This window comes from Prionailurus viverrinus, chromosome A1 (genome assembly GCF_022837055.1).
Source record: "Prionailurus viverrinus isolate Anna chromosome A1, UM_Priviv_1.0, whole genome shotgun sequence".
In the NCBI taxonomy this organism is placed as follows: domain Eukaryota; kingdom Metazoa; phylum Chordata; class Mammalia; order Carnivora; family Felidae; genus Prionailurus; species Prionailurus viverrinus.
The window spans coordinates 27,242,227-27,264,590 of record NC_062561.1 but is presented as its reverse complement, the minus strand read 5'-3'; the positions used below and the strand labels follow the sequence as shown (position 1 = coordinate 27,264,590).

At 38.9% G+C, this 22,364-nt stretch overlaps 1 protein-coding gene across 5 annotated transcripts in view; it reads right to left on the bottom strand.

Annotated features, from left to right (window-relative positions):
• ENOX1 (ecto-NOX disulfide-thiol exchanger 1) overlaps nucleotides 1–22,364 on the bottom strand; it is a 552,986-nt gene that overhangs the window by 270,343 nt on the left and 260,279 nt on the right. For all 5 annotated transcript variants that reach the window (XM_047876641.1, XM_047876659.1, XM_047876649.1 and 2 more), the window contains one exon: nucleotides 2,537–2,680. The gene's annotated coding sequence lies outside the window, so the exon portion shown is untranslated. The remainder of the gene's footprint in view (nucleotides 1–2,536; nucleotides 2,681–22,364) is intronic.

The window sequence follows — 22,364 nt, the reverse complement described above, 5'->3', positions numbered from 1 at the left end:
TCTCTGCTTGAAGAATGAAGTAGGGGCCACCAATAAGCAAGTGAGGGAGGAGACAGAAATGCTGGTGGAGGGTAGGTGAGGCAAGGGATATTGGATTGAAGGGAGAGAGAGATTCCGCTGCAATCAAGGGCCCTTTAAGCTCCCCCAAAACGGATCCTCGAATTTCTGAGGAAGCCCGTGACATAGAGTAGGGAGTTGAAAGTAGGGCACGTGGTGAAAAGGCAGTGAGGAAATATTCCTTTGTTATTCACCTGTTTTCAGTCTTCCCTCCTTTTACTCCTTTCTCAGTGACCGAGCTAATAATACCTTTGTAACATCAACCCTGCCAATACTCTGGGGTCCAGGTTCTGTCTTTTCCCTAAATCCTCAGAACTGTCCTCTCTTTGCTATTTTCCCGCACTGAGTTCCGATATTACCTTTCCCACATCCACGTTCCTGTATCAAATACCAGTGATTTCCTTTAACACACCAAGCCAGAAATTCTGGTCTTCCGAAAGAGAATTCATAACTGCATGTTACGGTCTTTCCGGACTGCCGGGAAATAAAGGTAAGCCCAGAAGAGAAGCGTGATGGCGAGGGAAGAGAGTGCTCCCAGTGCTAAAAGTTGGGTTCCCCACCCTTTATCCAACTCTGCGAGTTTCAGCATCCTCAATTCCAGGTGAGGAGCTTGGAGTCTGGGCAGTCCCGGTCCTCTCTGCGGGCACATGTGAAGGAGGGCTGAATCTGGTTGTCACGGTGACTGGGTGCTAAGGGAGCTACTGGGCTGTTTAACCATTCTAGAACGCATGGGATAATCTGGCATCGTCAAGAACTGCCCCCAACCTCGAAATGTCAAAATGGCCCCACTGACAAACACTGATAGATGATTTTTAATGCTCCTTCAATCAGTCTGGACTCTTAAACTTAAGCAGAGCGTAGAGATCTTTAGACACTCAGAAAAGAACCGTGAGGCTACGCAAATTGCCGGATTATACAATTTCATAGAAGAAGTTCAGCAAAGTGGGTTCACTTCTCCTGAAGAGAAAAAGGATCACTTGGCAACTGAATCTGTGATGATACAGGGGGCTCTGACCAGTAAGTTCTCTCCCTCCAGGGAAGAAGGAATGCACCATCATGCTAGGACATCCGGAATTACCTTGGCTTTCGCAACAACAAGGTTTCTAAGGAAGGAAAATCTATATTAGGTTTAAAAAGGAAAGTGGATTCCTAGGTTTGAAGGCAAATAGATTCTCATTAGTTTCAGACAGCTCAAGCGGGGTCTTGCTTACAGATGAGGGGAGAACATTTAGGTAACTTCTGAAGTCCTTTCTAGCACTTCCGTTTCTATGGATACACTTATTAGGTTTCTACACACTACGATTTGCTACCAAATTGACAGACTGGAAAGTTGAAGATGGGGGCACAACTTCCCATCCCTCTCCCCCCAGTACGTCCTGCGTGCCTCACACTTCAAAGTGCGTCAGTCATGCGGCCCAACAGAGAAGGGTGCAGAGGGAAAACGGGAATGTACCAGTACTGCAGTGAAATCTACTTTGGTTTCTCAGTAGAAATAAAAGAAATAAAAAGAAAACCCACAGGAAAGGGCCATTAGGGGAGAAAACATTTGTCACCTTGGACAGAATAAAAGTCCAACCGAATGAAATAAATGCCTGTGGAAAAAGACGTGTCGTTCTAGGGAAAGTACTCTGTTCCTTCTCCCTTGCTCTTCATTGAGTTTTTGTCCACTCAATGTACCAAGCTTTACCCTCTCCCCTGTTTATTTTTCCACCTATAAAAGATGCATGGATTGAATTCAGCCTTCGGGTAGGTCTTTGTTGGAAAGTACTTTCAAAATAAAAGTGTTTTACTTGGCACTATCTCAACAGCAAAACATGTACTTCCAAAATAAAACGCTTGCTTTGCAGGCAAGCTTTTTTTTATTGAGTAAACAACAATATCGTTCGCAATTTTTCAAGCGGTTAATATACACATATTAAAGGCAACAACAACCCTGTTCTATCATTGTAAATCAGAGGGTGAGTACCCCTTGGTAGAGCTACGTGAAAACTCTCTGGTCGCTGAGGCTTTAGAATTTAAAAGCTGTCATAATAATCATACTAGTTGATATTGACAGATGAGGTTTTGATTTTTAGTGTTTCAAAATAGAATGTATCCACAAGGCCTCTAACTAATTGATAGCACTTAACAAAATCTGATATATATAGACATTCACTATAAATTTATTAAATCTATCCCGTTAGAATTTATAGAACCCCAAAATAAAATTTGTTTGAAGCCCAAGTGGGGGATATTTTATTTCTAATATCCTTGTGACATTCTACAGAGTATACAAGAATAAGTATGAGAAGTAGCATATCAGATTTCTTTTCATTTCTTTTACCTGTCTCCCAGTGAAATCAAGGGATTACAGTCTGTGCATATTCTACTTCCAGAGTTCTTATTACAATGGGGTAGGACTATTATCCCTTTTAAAAATATCCCTCAAAATTAATATCTTCACTAAGAGAAATTAGAAAAAAAAAAAATGAACACAAACCTTAAGACCTCCGGAGGATCAGAAGACAAATATGTTCTCTGAGGACTTGGTTGAAATAACGCATTCACAAAAGTCTTTTAAATGGAAGCTGTTCACAAAGGGAGTCCCGTGGAAGACAGTGTGGCTTTGACATGCCAGGTGCTTCTGGAAGGAAAGAAAAAAAGCGCGCTATTAGGAAGTATCCGAGTGCTATTACTGCCAGTCCCAGCCATCATTGTATTAGCATCAATTGCTATTATTAATATAATGGTAGGAATTTCTGTAATCTTGTGTCCCCCAAATCTTATTTGTAAATGGCAGGGTAGGACTCTGTATCTGAAAACTTTTAAAAGCCAGGAGTATTTTACGAACTCTTATTTTTCTCATTATCTAAGCAGGCTAGGATTGAAGAACTGTACATGGGGTATGAGGACAGAGGCAGCAACACCGGTATTTAAGGGATTCCGACCAGCACAGCAAGGGCCGGCATACATACGGGCTCTTTAATTTGAACCACAGGCCTGCAACTGAGAGAGAACTGGCTCCATTTTACGGATGAGAAAACTAAAGCACAGACTCCTGATGCCGGGCTTAGAACCCAGGTCTGTAAAAGTCCAAAGGCTTCATGGCTCGCTCTTTTCCTCATTTGACTCTGTGGCCTATGTGATTTAGAAAATATATTTTTTTAAATTTTTATAATGTTTATTTATTTTTGAGAGAGAGAGAGAGAGAGCATGAGCAGGGGAGGGGCAGAAAGGGGGAGACACAGAATCCAAAGCAGGCTCCGGGCTCTGAGCTGTCAGCACAGAGTCCAACCCAGGGCTTGAACTCGTGAACCACGAGTTCATGACCTGAGCCGAAGTTGCATGCCGAACAACCGACTGAACCACCCAGCTGCCCCTAGAAAAATATTTCACAAACAGAATTGACGAGAGAACAGACAATGCAGCAATGTATTAAATTAATTCAAATATCATTAAATTTAGGACATTTTCTTTCCTAATTTGCTTTAGTTTTATGTATGGTACTGTCTTAATTGAGTCACAGGAAATACAGACTCCCAGTTGTAAGCAGGGCAGCCTTTCTCCCATCTTCGATCTTGGGTTTTCTTGCTACAGATGGGAATGGAAGCCACACCTTCTGTGATATCTCTGAGTGGTATTGCTGTGTCTCCTCATGGCTATATCCATCTTAATGGCTGAAGGTGACCGGGAGGGCTGGGCAGGGCACCATCTAGATTTCCATTCTCAATTTGAGTCAAATGTCTACATGTTTCCAGTCTCTCTACTGCCAACACAGCCCCTCGGCCTACCCCCCACCCCCACTGGCTGGCCCAGCATCCCCTCTGACACAGTGTTTCGGGGTCACTGCCCATCAATAACGTCTTCAAAATCTCCCTCGAAGTTCCAGCTTTTTATGCCACCGACTTCCGAGTATTGGGACTTTTAGCTCATGTCCACACCGCGTTTGGGGAGCTCCTCAGAAAAGCTTTGAGAATGACGGAGCGAGAAGGTCACACATAACCTGAACAAGTTTGTGTTTTATTTTTACTTTTGGCAACAAAAGCTTAAGTCATGGATAAAGAAATAGGGAAAAGACGATTGATAGCATTTTCAGAGTTCTGTAGGACTGGAGCCTGGGATTGTTACATCCGGGGGAAAAAAGAAAAAAGAACAGAGCCAAACAGAGCCAGTTTATCTTTGCATAAAAGAAGGAAGAAGGGCTTGACAAAGAGCAGGGGGGGAAAGTATTTGCACCACGGGATCTAACCTAAATGACAGGAATGAAAATAAATAGAAACTCTTCTTAAGACCTCATATACTAGCGTTCTGTTTTCTTCACAGCACTCAGAAGCAAAGTTTCAGGTTCTCTGCCTAAAGCTGCAGAACCTGTTTCCCATAAAATCCCAGGGGCAATTTTCAAGTATTCACTCAGCCACTATTGATTGCTCCATTTATTTATGAGGTGATCAATAAGTCAGAAAACTCCAAGAATATTGAAATGAGCAAGACAGTCCTCTTCTCAAGCCTGTTAACTTTCCTGGAAGGGGATATAAGTAGGATGTCAGAAATTATAAGAAGGGCCTACGAATAAGTGTTTGAAAGAACGGGGTCTGGACCAGACTACCTAAGGTTGTTCCTGTTTCATTACTCACTAGCTGCGCGACCTGGGGCAAGGTATTTAACCCTTTACCCTCAGCTTTCTCATCTGCAAAATGCAGAAATGATGCACTTCCCGCGCAGGCTGTTGTGAGCATGAACACAGGTTATACGATAACCTATATAAAGCGTTAGGCAAAATGACCGGCACAGAGTTAAGAACCCATCGAACGTTAGGGAGAAGTAATACGACTGTACTGCCAGGTAACAGACCGGCATGATGTCAGTGAGGCAAAAAGCGCTCCAGAGCTTTAGGAAGTTGGAGACCCTCTCTGTAGGGGATGAAGGGAATCAGCAAGGCTGCAGTGGGAAAGGTAGCATTCAAGATCAACCGTCACTAAACGCGCACGAATGATTAGGCTTTTATAGAAATCCTCTGAAGATAATTGAAAAGCTAGGAAATGAGCTACTTTAGGGAAAAAAATAGGCCCATGAAATTAGACATTATTTCCCAGGATCTGGTGTGAAAGTAGATATCTACCGTAACAACACAGCCAGGGAATGATGCAAAGAAGAAAATATATGTATCGCTACGAACAAAGATATAATATCTCAGTGAACCCTGTTTTGTTCAACTGTAATCCAAAATGACACTATGGCTTTTAATGGAACTTGGCAAGCTCTAGACATACCATTTTTAAACTTAGCTTCAAATTTAAATCATAGGGCTTGTGACTCAAATCTCCAATGTGACCTTTACAGGGCATTGTTCAGGAAAACATGCCTGTCGCTGTGCAGAGGAACCTTTTATTCTGGAAAGTATAATGAAAAGATGGACTGTATTGTTACAAGCACAGAGCCACAGAAGGACCGTGACTTGTGATTTTCTAGAAGCGGTGAAAACAAAGACTCTATTTGATTTTGCATCGTTCATTTCGAGATGTTGTCTTATCCTGTTAATGAACATTCCCATTTCCTTCATATTCCAGACTTTATTCAATTCAAAAGAAGCTTAGCAAGAATCGCATCATTTATGGATTTAAAATGCAGTCCCTCTGAAGTCCCTTTTTAAGGGGACTTACTGAGCCATGCTACTTTGTCCTTGCCGGACCCATATGATATCGTACTAAACAGAAGAACTGAAAGCACATAAGGCTTGAATTCTTCCCCATCCTCCCTGCTTCCTGGCCCTGGAAGGTCTGCGTGAGGAGAGTGAATCTGCAAAACACTAGTAGCATCCTTCCCTTTTCGCCCTTCTTTATCCCTTCCCCTGAATTAGGAAATCCCACCAACTTATCTTCCCATTCATCCAACTCACGATGTTATACTTCACGCACTACCATAAGCTTCTAGCTGGTTTTCCTTCTTGTAGCTCATCCTGAAAATAGTCAACAGATGAGTCATCCTCTCTGACTGGTCTATGGTGGTGATAAACAAATATCTGGAGAAAAACACAAATGAATGACTACAGAAATGAAATAAAACCCAATTCTAATTATGTATATCCACTACTGAAGAACCTACAATCGTGTCCTATTTTCTCAAGCATCAGATCTAAGCTCCTCGTTAAGAAGAGATGTTCCCACCATCCTCTCTAACTTTAAAACAGGCTGTTTCTGACCTAAACCCTTGGGTCAAATAGAAATGGTTTGTTTATTATATTACAGTGAATCTCACCTAGGGGTACGTCCCAATCAGCCAAGTCTACTGAACTGGAATCAGCACGTGAATGGTATCACCACAGGCATTTTAAAAAATGCTCCACAGGTGATTCAGATCAGATGTACATCACTTGTTAAGAACCATACTTATTCGTAGGCCCTTCTTATAATTTCTGACATCCTACTTATATCCCCTTCCAAGAAAGTTAACAGGCAGATTGCCCTCCTCTGCCGTCTCCTCTTCTGCGTACGAACCCATCTTTCACAGCACACTAGAGGCCTCCCCTTCAGTGACTCTCCCGAGGCCACAACAATATTTTATCCCTCTCCTGGCTTCTCATTATAGACTTAAAATATTTTAAACTAGAAAGATCTCCCATTGATTCTCTTGCTTGACTCTCTGCTAGTATCACACCCTTGTGGTAATCTCCTTGTCCTCCCCACCTTGAGTGTGGGCTGGATTTAGTGACTTCTAGTGAACAGAATATGGCAAAGGTGATGGAAAGTGACATCTGTCTCGTGCTTTGACTCTGATGACAGCAGCTGCTTCATTGTGGACTGCCCAGTGGAGTGACCCATTTGGTAAGGAACCGAGGGAAGTTTCCAGCTGATGACGAGCAAAGAACTGCTAAGGCCCTCAGTCCAACATGGGAGGAACTGAAACCTGCCAGCCACTGAATGAGTTTGGAAATGGATCCTCCCCCAGTTGAGTAGGGTGTCCGTAGATCCTGCCCCAGGTGGGATGACTGTTGGGTGGCCCAACACCTTGACTAAAGATTGTGAGAAACTGTGAGCTGGAAGATTCCCCTAAGCCATGCCCCGATTCCTAATTGTGATGGTTAACATTATGTGTCAACTTGGGCAGGCCGCGGTACTCAGATGTTCGGTCCAAACATCAATCTGGATGTTGCTGCGAAGGTATTTTTTAGATAAAATTAACATTTAAATCAGTGGACATTGAATAAAGCAGATTACCTTCCATAATATGAAGGTTACTCTCCAACCAGCTGAAGACCTTAAAAGAAAACAGACTGAAGTATTCCAATGAAGAGGGAGTTCCGCTTGCGGACTGCCTTTGGACTTGAGCTGAAACATAACTCTTCTCTGGATCTCCAGCCTGCTGGCATGCTCTGAAGATTTTGGACCTGCCAGCTTCCATAATAGCATGAGCTAACTCCTTATAATACATCTCTCTCTCTCTCTCGATAAATAGACCTATAGATGTATATGTGCATAGGTATGTGTATATATGTACACAAGCATGCATCTACATGATATACACACTCTTGATTCTGCTCTTCTGGGGAACCTGCTAAGTTCCAGGATAATCTGTCAAACAACGATACATAACTAATATGAGATGCCTCCCCACTCTAGTACTTATCAGACTGAGTTATAATTACTTTTTAAGTTCCTCTATAATCAGAGCCTTATAGCTCCCAGTACTAAGCCTGGTATATGGCAGGTATTCAATACGTATCTGTTAAATAAACTAATGAGTAAGTGATAAAGCTTCAGCAGCAGTGTCTTCATGTAACCACCCACTGCCAAAACAAAAACAAAACGAAGGCAGCAATTCCCTAATTTATTGTCTGTAGTCACAGGCACCTTCAAAAAAGGTACAAATAAATATAAGAGTTGTAAGATGACATGTATATCCCTTCAAAGGTGAGCAAAGGAGTAGACATGAAAACTGTGACATGTTTGGAGACTGGAGTGGAGGCTTTATGGAGTTGGAGAAGACCAGAGTGTGACCTCCAGAGGCGCAAATGTGAAATTTTGTAGCGTGGCTTAGAGCTCATGGCAGGGTTTTGTATCAGATGGATTTTGTCTCGGAGTGTGTGTTTCTGAAGATGAATGTGGCATCGGTGTTCAGAATAAGAGGAAAAAGGGGCAAGGCTACTGCTAAGAGAGTGAATTAGAGCCAGCAGTGAAAATACTGAGGAAGGGCTAGCCAGAAGAAAAAGGCAGGAAATGGAATTCCATCTAATTGATGGAATTTCTCCTATTCGTACTAAGATAAAAGAAGTAGTGAAAGATTATAAGAATATTTTGAGCCAGGGCCTGGGGACAAGTGTAAGAACACTGACAAAATGTAGTGTTTTTCCAGAGGGCAACAGGCAAGTGTCTGCCTGCCTAGGGAGTGGAAGGCAATAATGAACTCGGCTTTGAGGTATGCTGAGTTTGAGAAATGTCACATTCCCTCCTATGTTTATGCATACTGAAAACCCAAGGTTTGATAAATCTTTCCCCAAAGATTAGTTCAGAATTTCAAAGACTAGGTCTTTATTTTTTTTCCAGCTGGGATATAATTTACATATAGTAAAATGCACAGACCTTCAGTGTATATACTTCAATGAGCTGTGTCAAAGATATACTCCCAGGGAACCTGCAAACCAGTTAAGATAAAGAGCATTTCCATCACCCTTGGAAATTCTTCTCCAGTTAAGTCCTCCCAGAAGGGGAGTTCTGATTTGTGTCACTATAGATAGTTCTGCCTATATGCAAAGTATATATACATAGAATCATAGAGCATATACTCTTTTTTGTCTGGTTTCTTTTGCTCAACATAATGATTATTGTTTATTCTTGTTGTGAAATGTATTGGTTAATTCATAAGAATTACTCCACTGTAGAAATGTGTAGTATTCCCTTGTATAAAAACACCATAATTTGTATCCATTCTCCTGTTGATGGACATTGAGGTTAATCCAGTGTTGGCCATCATACACAAAGCTATTATGAACAGTCCTTTTTTTTTTTAAGTTTATTCATTTCTTTCGAGAGAGAGAGAAAGCTGGGGAGGGGAAGAGAGAGAGGGAGAGAGAATCCCAAGAAGGCTCTGAGCTGTCAGCGCAGAGCCTGATGTGGGACTCGATCGGAGGAACCGTGAGATCATGACCTGAGCTGGAATGAAGAGTCTGATGCTTAACCAACTGAGCCACCCAGGCGCTCCTATTATGAACATTCTTATATAGGACTTTTTGTGGATATATCCTCTGTTTTTATTATGTAAATAGGGCATGAGTTCTGGGGCATAGAGCAGGTACATGTTTCAGTTTGAAAGGAACCACCAGTCTTCCAAAAATAGCTGTTCCTATTTTACCCTTCACCAGCACTGTATGAGAGTCTCTACATTCCCACGCCCTCACTGGCATCTGGTCACAAGTGCTTTTATTTTTATCTATTCTAGTGGGCAAGAACTGGTACTTGAGTTTCCATTTCCCTTAGGGCTAATCATGTCATTATTACATCTTCAAATGTTTTTTGTCCATTGTAATAGCTTTTGTGAAGGTTTTGTTCAAGTAATTTGTCCTTCAGGGGAAGGGTGTTCTTTGTCTTTCTAAATTAACTTGTAAAGTTTCTTCATATATTCTGGACTCAATTCCTGTGTCATACATACGTATTACAAATTGTTTTTCCAGTCTGTGGCTTCTCTGTTAACAATGTCTGTTCATAAGAAGGAGTTTTTTGTTTTGGTGAGGTCCACTTTGTCATTTGTTTTTCTATAGTGTTAGTGCTTTTGGTACCCTAAGATAGAGTTGCCATATTTCTAAAGCACAGTTCTACATTTTTTTTTCCAGAAGCTTTACAGTTTTTGCTTGTGTGTCAAAGTCTATGATATACCCTGAATTAATTTTTGTGTGAGGTAGGCAGTAAGTTTCATTTTGTTTCAATACAGTTAATAAACTGCTCCAACATCATTTGTTGATAAGCCTTTCCTTTATCCTGCTAAATTGCTTTGGTGCCTTTGTTGAAAATCAATTAACTATATAATTGCTTATTTCCTGACAGTTGATTCTGTTCCATTGATCACTTGCCTATCCTTATCTAATACCATATTTTCTTAATTACTTTAAGAAGTCTTTTATAGAAGTCTTGAAATCAGGGAGTGCGGGTCCCCCAACACTGCCAGTCTATCTTTCAAAAAAAAAAAAAGAAAGAAAAGAAAGGAAAAATGTTTTCGTACTTTGAAGTCCTTGTATTTCCATATAAATTTTAGAAGTTGTCAATTTATACCAAAAAAAATCAACAACAAAATCTTTTGGGACTATGTTATATCTGTACATAATTTTAGGAAAACCCAACATTTTAACAATTCTGAGTCTTCCATTCTGAAACATGATATATCTCTCCACTTATTTGAATCTTCTTGAATTTTTTATCAGAAATGTTTTATAATTTTTAGTGTACAGGTCTTATACTAGTTATTTAAATATGTTGCTACTTCACGGTTCGATACTATTATAATCAGTATTGTTTTAAACTCCATTTTCCAATTGTTTCTTGGTGTATAGAAACAGAATTGGTATTTTATATTGAACTTGTATTCTGAGACCTTACTAAATTAAATCAATTTTTGCTAAGTTCAAATAGTCTTTTTAGGTTCCTTAGGATTTTATAGATACGCAATCATGCCATTTGTAAATAGAGACAGTTTAATTACTTCTTCCTTTCAATCTGTAAGCTTTAAAAATGTCTTTTACTGGTTAACCCTATTGCATTGGGTAGGATCTCCAGGACAGTATTAAAATGAATTAGTGAGAGCAGACACCCATGCCTTCTTCCTGATTTAGGAGGAAAGCATTAATTGTTTCAACATTGTTGGTTGTAGATGTTTCATAGATGTCCTTTATCAGATTAAGGAAGATCCCTGTATTCATAGTTTTGCTGACACTTTTTATCATGATTAGGTGCTGAATTTTGTCAAATACTATTTCTGGGTCGATCTATATAATCATATGATTTTTAAACTGTATGTATTTTATTTAAATACTGATTTAAAAAAATTTTTTTTAAGTTTACTTATTTATTTTGAGAAAGAGAATGAGAGAGACAGAGAATCCCAAGCATGGCTCATGCACGGCTCGATCCCAAGAACCATGAGATCATGACCTGAGCTAAATCGAGAGTTGGCTGCTTAACTTATTGAGCCACCCAGGTGCCCCAGTGGACTAATTTTTTAATGTTAAATGCATACTTGCATACTTCGAATAAACTCAATTTGGTCGTGATATATCATTTTTAAATATATCACACTGCATTCTATTTCTTATCGTGAATTAAATATTTTTGTGTCTAGGGGCGCCTGGGTGGCTCTGTTGATTGAGTGTCCGACTTCAGCTCACGTCATGATCTCACAGTCCATGAGTTTGAGCCGCGCATCAGGCTCTGTGCTGACAGCTCAGAGCCTAGAGCCTGCTTTGGATTCTGTGTCTCCCTCTCTCTCTGCTCCTCCCCTGCTCATGTTCTGTCTCTCTCTGTCTCAAAAATAAATAAAAACATTTAAAAAAAAACTTAAAAATAAAATAAAAATAAATAAAAAATATTTTTGTGTCTATAGTCATAGGGATGTCAATGTGTAATTTTCTCTTATAGTGTTTCTTCTCAGGATTTAGTATTCAAGTTACACAGACCTCAGAAAATGACTTGGAAAGTGTAGTCTCTAACTCTATTTTCTCTACTTGCTTCAGATTTGTATTATTTCTTCTTTAAATGCTTGAAGGAATTCACTAGTGAAACCATCTGGATCTAAATTTTTCTTTGTGTGAAGGCTTTTAATTATTAATTCAATTTATTTAACAAATACAGAGCTATTGCTGTTTTCTATTTCTTCTTATATCAATGTTAGTAGATTTTATCTCACTAAACAAGAAATTTGTCCATTTCATCTAAGATGATTTTCTTTGTCTTTTACTGCTTCTCACATCATATAATAACAATTCCTGGACCCAGGTCTTTTTCTTTCCACTTTACTAAACCAAACGCATCTCTCCTGACTTATTTAGCTAAATGTTGTATTTTCCTTTTCTGTGAGCTTCTCTAAGCCCTTACTGTTTTAATCTTATACTGCCTTAGTTTTTCATTATCTTTCATTATTAAATCTCTGCAAATAGACTGCTTGAAGGCAGAAATTACATCTTTAACTTCATTGTCCTCTATAGCATCAAGCATGCTTGCTTAACATTAAATAAATATTTTGAGAGTACTGATTTGCCCACTCTGTGGGTTACTCTAAACATCTACTGTGGAAAAGCTTGGAGCATCTCATAATTCCAGGCAGCATGGAAGTGTTAAAAATAATGATAATAATGAAAACTATTTGGGGGCATGTCAAAAGGCAAAGTAGCCAACCGGAAAGAGTTTCCAATGGCCAAAACCGAACCGATTTGAGAAACAAAATAAATAATAATAACATTGGATTATGTAACTTAAAAATAAAATAAATACCTGTGAGTCCATAATGATATAAAAATAATTGAATAAATAAATAAATGGGAGAAAAGAGACAAGTCTTCTCGCAGAATTTCAGACAAAAATGTAGAAGGAAGGAGTCAAAACAGAAAATAATTGCAACACCCAGTAGTATTTGTTACAGGCCAGATTTAAGGATGAATACTAAAATTTTAGTGGGCAAAAACTTAAACAAGAACACGATAGTTATATAGCGTCTAAGAAGACCCCTAAAATATTAAAATCACTCTAGTCATTTTAACGTATGTCCAAAAGTCTTTGATACTCTTCTTTCTATTCAGGAGATGGAACTTAATTTCTCTCCCCTTGACTGTGTGCTAGCATTAGTGACCTGCTCTAAATAAATATAATATTGAAAAGAAAATAGTAACTGTGAAGGAATCTGGCAGACAGATCAAGTGATCAAGGTTCATATCACCAGTAAAAGTCATGAAGATATCATGTACCTTTGAAATAATGAGAAGGGCACTTCACCTCTGTGGTATTGTTCCCTAGGATCGAAAAGCCTAGTTCAATCGTGACAAAACCTCAGGAAAAAACAAACTGAGGAAAATTCTACAAAATACCTAATACCCTTCAAAACTGTCAAGGTCTTGAAAAACTGGGAAAAACTGTGAAACTATCACAGATTGTTGGAAACTAAGGGGACGTAATCCCTGTGGTATTCTAGATGGGATCCTGGAACAGAGAAGGAAGAAATGAAAAACTAGTGAAGTCTAAATAAAGTATGGATTATAATTAATTGCACCGGACCAAGGTTAGTTCATTAGTTTTGATAAGTGTAGCAAGGTTACATAATCATAGCACAAGTACCATTAGGGGGATCTGGGTAAAGAGTATACAGAAACTCTCTGTATTATCTTTCTTCTTTTTTTTTTTTAAATTAATATTTATTTATTTTTGACAGAGAGAGAGAGAGACAGAGTGCGAGTGAGGGAGGGGCAGAGAGAGAGAGAGAGACACAGAATCTGAAGCAGGTTCCAGGTTCTGAGCTGTCAGCATAGATCCCTACATGGGGCTCCAATACATGAGCCATGAGATCATGACCTGAGCTGAAGTCAGATGCTTAACTGACTGAGCCACCCACATGCCCCTCTGTATTACCTAATTCTTCAGTAAAAAATTAAAATTGTTTAAAAACGAAAAGGTTGTTTTCTTTTTAAACTTTTAAAAAGCATCTATTGTATCAGACCACACATTTATGTTTGGATTCACTGGAAGTCTGTGCTCCTTGTATTTATATTAATAATTGAATTTATGCTCCCTTTTGTGAAATATACAGTCTAGATTGGATTTAAAACTACACATCAACATTTTTCAGAAATGGACTAAATAAGAGCAACTTATTAGTAACAACATTAATAAAAGCTATACCAATTACATCCAAGAAGACACAGGACACCATTAGAGAAGTAAATAATAAATGTAAATATCCAAAACCACTCTTCCTCCAAAAGTCAGTGAGATAATACAGATTCTCTTAGGAAACAAATACATAAAAGAAATGTATAGCTATCTTTTGGTGAAGTAGTACCACATTATTTTACATTTCAACTTTACAACTTTAAAAATATATGAAATTTATACTGGTTCTATAGGTTTCCAGGTCAAGATGGCAAACTGATCACATAATTTATCCTGTGCCTTTCTACGTCCCTATTAATATTAAAGTCAAGAAGCCAGATCCATACATCTATAAAACCAAAGAAAATAGGAATGGGTGAAAAAAATTCGGAAAAATTCTAGATGATGGAATTGAACAGAGGACTAATAAAGCTGTAATCTAGATACATGTGGGAAGAGAGGATGATCCAAACAATCCAGAAAGTTGGAGAATACTGCAGAGAAACAATGAGATTTCCAACAAACTCCCTAAAAAATAGGGTGCTAGACTATAATATCTCACAACAGAGGAAGAGTTTCCAGTAGAATTTTTATTCTTTTTTAAAAATTTTCATTCTTAAATATAACTAGATAAAAACTATTGACAGACGTTTGAAAAAAGTTGGAAAGATAAAAGAAAATATTTATAACAAACAGAGAAAATGTCCTTTGAGGAAACCTGAATAATTTGGGGAACAGAAGAGAACTTTAAAATCTCTAAAAAATAAGATCAAGGGGGATGCCTGGGAGGCTCAGTTGGTTAAGCAGCTGGCTTTTGGCTCAAGTATGGTCTCAGGGTTCATGAGTTCAAGCTCCACATTGGGCTCTCTGCTGTCTGTGCAGAACCCACTTTGGATCCTCTGTCTCCCTCTCTCTGCCCCTCCACACCCACACACATGTGCACTCTCTCTCTCTCTCTTTCTCTCAAAAATAAATAAGCATTAAAAAAATTAAAAACAAACAAGAATAAGATTATTCAAAAAAGGAACAAAAACTAAGGAAGAGTACTAGAAAATTAAATTCAAAAAATTTAGAAGTCAACATCAGGTAAGAAAATCAATTTGAATAAGCCTCTCAAAAATTTTTTAAATACCAGAAATGGAAAACAGAAAAGAAAACAGAAAAGATGTAGAAAATCTAACTAGAAGGCCCAACTACTATGAATTCCAAAGAGAATTCCAAAGAAAAACAGAAGGGAGAAAATAATCAAAGAAATCATTTAAAAGAAATTCCCACAACTAAAGGTCACAACTTTTCAGAATGAAAAAGCCCTTCAAGAAGGGATATCAAGGAAAGAATCATAACCAGTTATTTATTAGTTACAGATCCTAAAGATAAGTGTCTAAAAATGGAAACAGGGAAAGTAACTTTCAAAGGACAAGAATCAGATTTCTTATCAGCAATACTGGATGCTAAAAAATAGAGCAATGTCTCCCAGTTCCTAAGGAAAATTATGTTTAACCTCTAATTCTTGATCTAGCCAAAACATTAATAAGTCATTTTCACACATGCAGAAATTCAGAATATTCACCTCCTACATTCTCTTTTCAGGAAGCATCCTAAGAAGGCTTTAGCAGCACATAGGATTAAAGTGAGAAAGAGGAAGACATGCATCCAGGAAAGATCAGTGTCCAACAAGATGCCTAGGTAGCAAGTGCTCCACCATGGGACAGAGGGAGGTATTCGGATAAAGGGGGAATTCCAAAGATTTCATTCGACCTTCTGAGAAGCTGAAAGTACTTAATGGTAACATAATGGCATAAAATGCAAAGAAAAACAAAAGCAACTAGAAACTGTACAAAAACAAAAAGCTATACCAGATAAGGCAATGTAATCATAGCATACTACTTACATGAGCAGTCGAGTGATACTTATATATTCATAATAATTTTGTATTCATTTTCAAGTTTTATAATCAACCTGCACACAAAACACTAAAGTCTTAACATGGTTAAAAATAGAAGATAAATGATGGGACACCTGGGTGGCTCGGTTGGTTGAGGGTCCAACTCTTGATTTTGGCTCAGGTCATGATCCCAGGGTTGTGGGATTCAGCCCCACATTGGGATCCACACTGAGCATGAGAGCCTATTTGGGATTACAGAAAATAATACAAATGATACCAACTTTAATAATGTAGAACTAACCACACAAATGAGAGAGACTGGAAGATATTAAAGGGAAAAGAAGTTGTGAAAGGGTAATATTCTCATCTTATAATGTAATAAATCATTAGATACTCTCTATAGTTAAAAAGATAGAAATATAGACATAAGTCTATTATTGTAAAGTACATAGGTAACGAGAGAATTAAGAATTGGAGTATTTTGAGAATCAGGACAATAGGGAGGTAGTGGTACAAATAAGCTAGATCTTTATCTATCACCATAGTAAGTCAACGGATCTTTTTGTGTCCTAAGACTCCATTTCCAAAGTGGATCCCCCCACATCAACGAACAATTCTCAGACACCAGCAACATGTCTAGTAATTGAACCAAATTGTGACACTATCTACCTGGAGATAGCACCAGATTCTATTAAGGGTTCTGTCCTACAATACTGCCTCCCCACTCTGACCAGTTCAGAGTGACAGTTGCAAGTTTGGGTTGTTACCTATGCTTCTGACCCTTCAGCTACAGACTAGAGGTTCTCATGATGGCTGCTTCCTTGGACTTCAGATGCCAGTCTCAAGTCCTGACTGTCACCTGTATTTCCTTTTTTTAAAAATTCTTTTTAACATTTATTTATTTTAGAGACAGAGAGACAGAGCACAAGTGGGGGAGGGGCAGAGAGCGAGCCAGAGACAGAATCTGAAACAGGCTCCAGGCTCTGAGCTGTCAGCACAGAGCCTGACATGGGGCTCAAACCCATGAACCGTGAGATCATGACCTGAGCTGAAGTCGGACGCTTAACCAACTGAGCCACCCAGGTGCCCCGTCACCTGTATTTCTGACCAACTGGCTAAAACTCAGAGGTTTCCAAGACCTCCTCTTTGATTAGTTTACTAGAACTGCTCACAGAACTCGGTGAAACATTTTACTTACTAGATTATCAGCTCATCATAAAAGGATATGACTCAGGAAAAGCCAGATGGAAGAGGTGAGAAGGCAAGGTATGGGGAAAGGGCAGGGAGCTTCCATGCTCTCTAAATTGTGCCACTCTCCCTAATCTCCATGTATTCACCAACACGGAAGCCTTTGGAACCCTGCCCTTTGGATTTTTATGGAGGCTTCATTACATAGGCCTGAGTGATTGAATCATTAGCTATTGGCAATAGATTCAACCTCCAGACCCTCTCTCCTCCAGGAAATCAGGGGGTGCAACTGAGAGCTCCAACCTTCTATTCATGGTTGGGTCCCCTGGTGACCAGCCCCCATCCCTAGGTGCTTCCAAAATTCACCGCATCAACATAAACCCAGTTGTGGTAGAAAGGAGCTTATTAAGAATAACAAGACCCCCATTTCACCCTTATGGCTCTGAAGCAGACTTCAAAAACTCAGGAGAAGACCAAATATTATAACAAAAGATATTCCTATCGATCTTATCGCTCAGGAAATGCCAGGAGTTGTGGGAGCGGTAAGGCAGGAACTGTGGGCAAAGATCAAACACATATGAGAAATATATTCTGGTCACCTGAATGATGAAATATCTATTTCTTATAAATCACGGTATTCAGCAGATAATACCCAAATTTGATAAATTGGGAAATGGTTGTTACACGCAAAGCAACACCACACACACTTGCACTCAATTTAGCCAATATTATGTATCTAGAGTTTTAAAGGCTCTAGACAAAAATATAAACACAGAAACAGTTAAAAGAATTACAAGCTTTTCTCTGGGCAATGACTCTGGGGGTGGAATCCAGAACTATAGTTTTTCATTATAAGCCTACTCTATTTTTCAATTTTTAGAAGCAGATATGTATATTTTATTGATGAAAATAAATGTGAAATATTTATTTGGAAATCACCCAACTAGACTATGCTTCATAGTACAGACCTCAGCATGTAAATAAGCTCTTGGTATTTCAGAAATTAAAAGACAACATTTTTAAGCCTCCAATAGGAATGTCTGCTACAAATTCTACCCTGTGGCAGACAATATCACGGAAGTAATTTTAGAACACGTGACAAAATAGCCTGCTTTGGGTATAGTAAGTGTTAAGGAAATTAAAAACTGTGGTTAAAATATGTGAGAAATAGATGAAGTGAGTAAATGCCTATCCTTCATAACTCTCCATGATGGTCCCTAACACATATTACAGAAAGGGGCACATTGGTCTTATTAGGCCACTAATACAACAATAGAAGACTGCTTAAATTGGAGCCATCCTGGACTATCTGGAGACTGTCATTTGTTCCCTCTGAGACTTCCAGTAGGCAAGGTGACAACCTGCCCATCAGAATCAGCATCTGTGAGCCACATCCCCAGCTTTCATTTCTAGGACACAATACCTCCACCATTTAAACATGATGTAGCTCAAATGACTTTAGGCATACTCTGACACCACAGAATTTATGGCACCTGAAATTAGGGATGTACCTGATAGGGCATGAATTTGAGTTTTCTGGATATGACAACTACTGTGTGATATAGATTTGAAAAAAAGTAAAGTGAAGTCAGAAATTTTAAAAAGAGACAAATGTCAAAATAAGAAAGATTGTAGAGTCTGTGGATGGTATTCTCATTCATCTTCAAATTTCCTTTGCTCCATGTTTAAACATTTCAAATAAAGAGTTTTTCCAATGTCATTCGATACAGGCAAACATCTGAAATTCAACAGCCAACTTTAAATACTCCCCATCTTGTAGGAGCGTTAAAAATGAATGCTGGCTTGCTTTTCCTAAAGAAAAAAAAAAATGGGCTTCTATCCTCCCTTCCTGAATGAGAATTTTCCAGCCGTTGCTAACTTTCCAGATGTAAATTCTCAGAGTTGGACAGTCCTATATCTAAATACTCCTTTTTAGCAAAAATTAGGTCTCAGAAAAGTTCCCAAGTAGTAACAGACTTCAGATCTCTGTTGGAATTCATTACGGAAAGAATTTATCTGTACATATATAGAGACATAACTAGAAGAGGGAAGTCTCCATGATGTTTTTGTAATAGAATAACAATAAAAAAGTAAATAATCTATAAATGTGATAAGACTGCCTTGTTGTGAATAAAATAAGAGCTTAAGGAGCCTTCAGATCATGTCATGTGAGCTTTCATAAGCCTTCCAGAAACAGGAAAGGACGAGATTTTCCTACCCTGCCAGTCTGCTCTGTTGTTTCTGATGTATTTCACCCGTAGCAGCGGTTGTTACTTTTATAATTACTATGTAATCCTTTTAGGTGAGGTGCCACCACAGCAAAGATGTTGTGTCATTTGCTACTACATTTCATAACCTAGAAGAGTATCTCACATAGAGTAGGTGTCCTGCACAATTTTTAAATGAATAACCACCTCATAATTTTATCGTAAAAAGCAAAGGGACAAGGACAGATGAAAGTGCTTTGCAAAGTCTAAAACGTGTTAAGACGTTAGTTATCGTTGCTGTTACTCAGCATAATCTACTTCCTTGTTGGGGCTGGCTCCTAAGAGCTCTAACAGCCATTCCCTGTGTTTCGGATCCTAATACTAGGCTACGTAATTAGAGTCAGCTACAGGTGACAGGGAGAACAGCACAGTATTCAGGGTGAAAACCAAATGCCGCCTCTGCGACTCACTCACTTATTGGCTGAATGACCTTGAGCAAGTTACTTAAACTCCATGCTTAGTTTGCTCATCTGTAAACCAGGAGATAACGGTGTCTAACTAATAGGGCCGTTGTGAGAATTAAACGGGCTACTGTATGTAACTCACTGGAAACAAGGCCTGGCGTACAGAAAGTTCTAAGAGGGCTGCTGGGGCTGATGTTACTGCTCCCACAGAGCAGGAAGTTCAGTAAGGTCCACACGGTGATTTGTTTTAAACTGCTTAATGCTGTACAAGTTTAAGGATAAATTTTGTGTCCTTGAATTTCTCTGAGTTTCAGCAGGATGCACTGTTCCTCTACATATCTAGCTCCCCAAAGAGCCGCAAGGAGCTACAGCTCAGTAAGTTATATGTTTGGGGGAAATATGGATATTAGCTGAGGCTTTTTTTAATCAGAGAGGCAGCTTCAGGGTCTCCATCCACTCTTTATGGGGTTTTCAATGCGTTTTCACTTTCATGAGGCCTCTTCATGTGACCTGGACATGACAAGCTTCTTTAAACATGAAACAGTTTTCGTTTTGATTGAGATTTGCTTTAGAAACATTCTTAGCGTCGGTGAGCTAACGTATTTTCAGATACCGATTTCGTTCAGAAGAGCTTCGTTTATTCTTATTGTACACATGATAGAGCTTGTGAAGTTATATTTATATTGACTCTTTGTTCCATTAGTCTTGAAATCCAGATGCCAGTTCGCCTCAGTGTAAACCTATCAGATGGACCTGAACTTTTCTCGAGTATTTAAAAGGAAAAGACCAAGACAAAATAACACGCCATTTCTGAACCATACTCTGTGCTCCGAGCAAGACCCTTCAGTTACAACTTCTAAATTAGGTCAAGGGGTTCTCCTGGGGGGCGGGGGGGGGAGGAAGCAGTTCGCCAGAGAAGTTCTAAAATTCCCAAAATAAAGCATAAAGCAATATGCCATCTCACTGATTCTTGTTTGTTCTTTTCCAGTGCTTTGGGAAATGTTAGACCATTGGTCTGCATCATTTCATCTCCTTGTAGGGGAAAAACCGTCAACAGCAGCTGTTGCTTCAGACTTCCATAATCTCTCAGGTTCGTTCTAAGAGATCCAAGAGGACATTGCCCCAAATTTCCTTTGCAGAGGTGATCATGCCATCACCCCAGTGTAAAGCTTACTAGCGTGTGTCTCTCTCTGTGTGTATATACGTATTTATGTATGTATATATAATGTACATGAGCTGTTACTGATTTATTTTTCATTTATTGCCTTCTAGAACCAGGGGTTGGGCTTTTCTATAACTAGTAGGACTACAAATGGCTGCTGAGTTTTAAACCCTTACACACGATCAGTTACACAAAAACAAAAATCCTCCCAGGGTAACAGAGCCCAGAAAAGCTACTTCTAACTTGCTTTCCTTCTGACTATACGATGTACTTCTAATTACACAACACTGTGAGGTTCCTGTACCATCTTGCATATTTTCATCCAAAAATTCAAACCTATTTCATCCTGAGAACAAAAGCTGGCAAGAAGCACTCGAGTGATGAGTGAACAAAATGCAATAAAAAAGCAGCATACTGACATGGAAATGTCATGTGTGCTGCTGAATGGCACACAGCTCCAAAGTTTACCAAAATATTGTGAAACACTTTGCCAATGAGCATATAATTGACTGAAAGACTTGCCAGCACTATTCTAGAGATGTCTAACATACTATATAATAAAGAAGATCATTTACAAAAAAAATTAAATGTTAGAATACATTTTTAAAGAGCTTCCAAAACCAATGCGTTTTTTTCCCCCAATTTTGGCCAAGGAAATTACTGAGATATTATCAGCTTTCATGTTTTGATGTTCATATTTTCCTGGCTGCCTATCACTTGCATTTCTGCATGACAGTCAAATCAATCAGTCAATCAACATGTATTCATTATTGAGAACCTAAGAAGCATACATTTCTTGGCTCAGATTGCTATTGGTCAGATCCTGATTCAGGAGGCCAGCGTCTGTCCTTCTTTACGAGCATGTATATTCTTCCATCCATCCACCCATCCATGCATCCATCCGTCTAACCATTCACCCGTCTAACCATCTTTCTAACAAGTATTAATTAGTCAAGTATCTAAGATGCGTCAAGCACTCAGAGAAATAATGGCAAACAAGAGAGATTCCCTGCCCCCATGGAGTTTATAGTGTAGCTGGAAAGATCCACTTTGTGCTCAGTGTAGGATAAAGAAAGAACAACCTGCTAGATGGGCAGTGGAGAGAAAGGTTATAAAGAAACTTCTGAAAGAAACAGCATTTATCCTGAGGTCTTAAGAGTAAGTGGTACTGAGTCAGAAAATAATGAAGAGAGTTAGGGGTCAGAAGGAACAGCACGATTAAACGATCCAACAGGAAAAAAAAAAAGAGCAAAACATTCAAAAAAACTCACAGAAGGAAAGGCTGGCATACAGAGAACATGGAAAGAGGCGGCAAGAAATAAGACCAGAGAGACGGGCACAGGTTGGAACTCTTCCTGTTTTTCTAAGATTCATCCTTTGCCTTCGATCCCTTTTCTCTGACAGTTTATCATTTTAATAAATACTGGACAGGACTCTAATGATATACCCTGAAATAGCAATAAACAATGCCAGCATTATTCTAGTATTCTTAACATGAACCTCTCCTTGCAACCCCGTGAACTGTCCATAACTAAACACAAGCAACTCTCCACTTACCCACCAGGGAAGTCTGGAGAGCTTTTT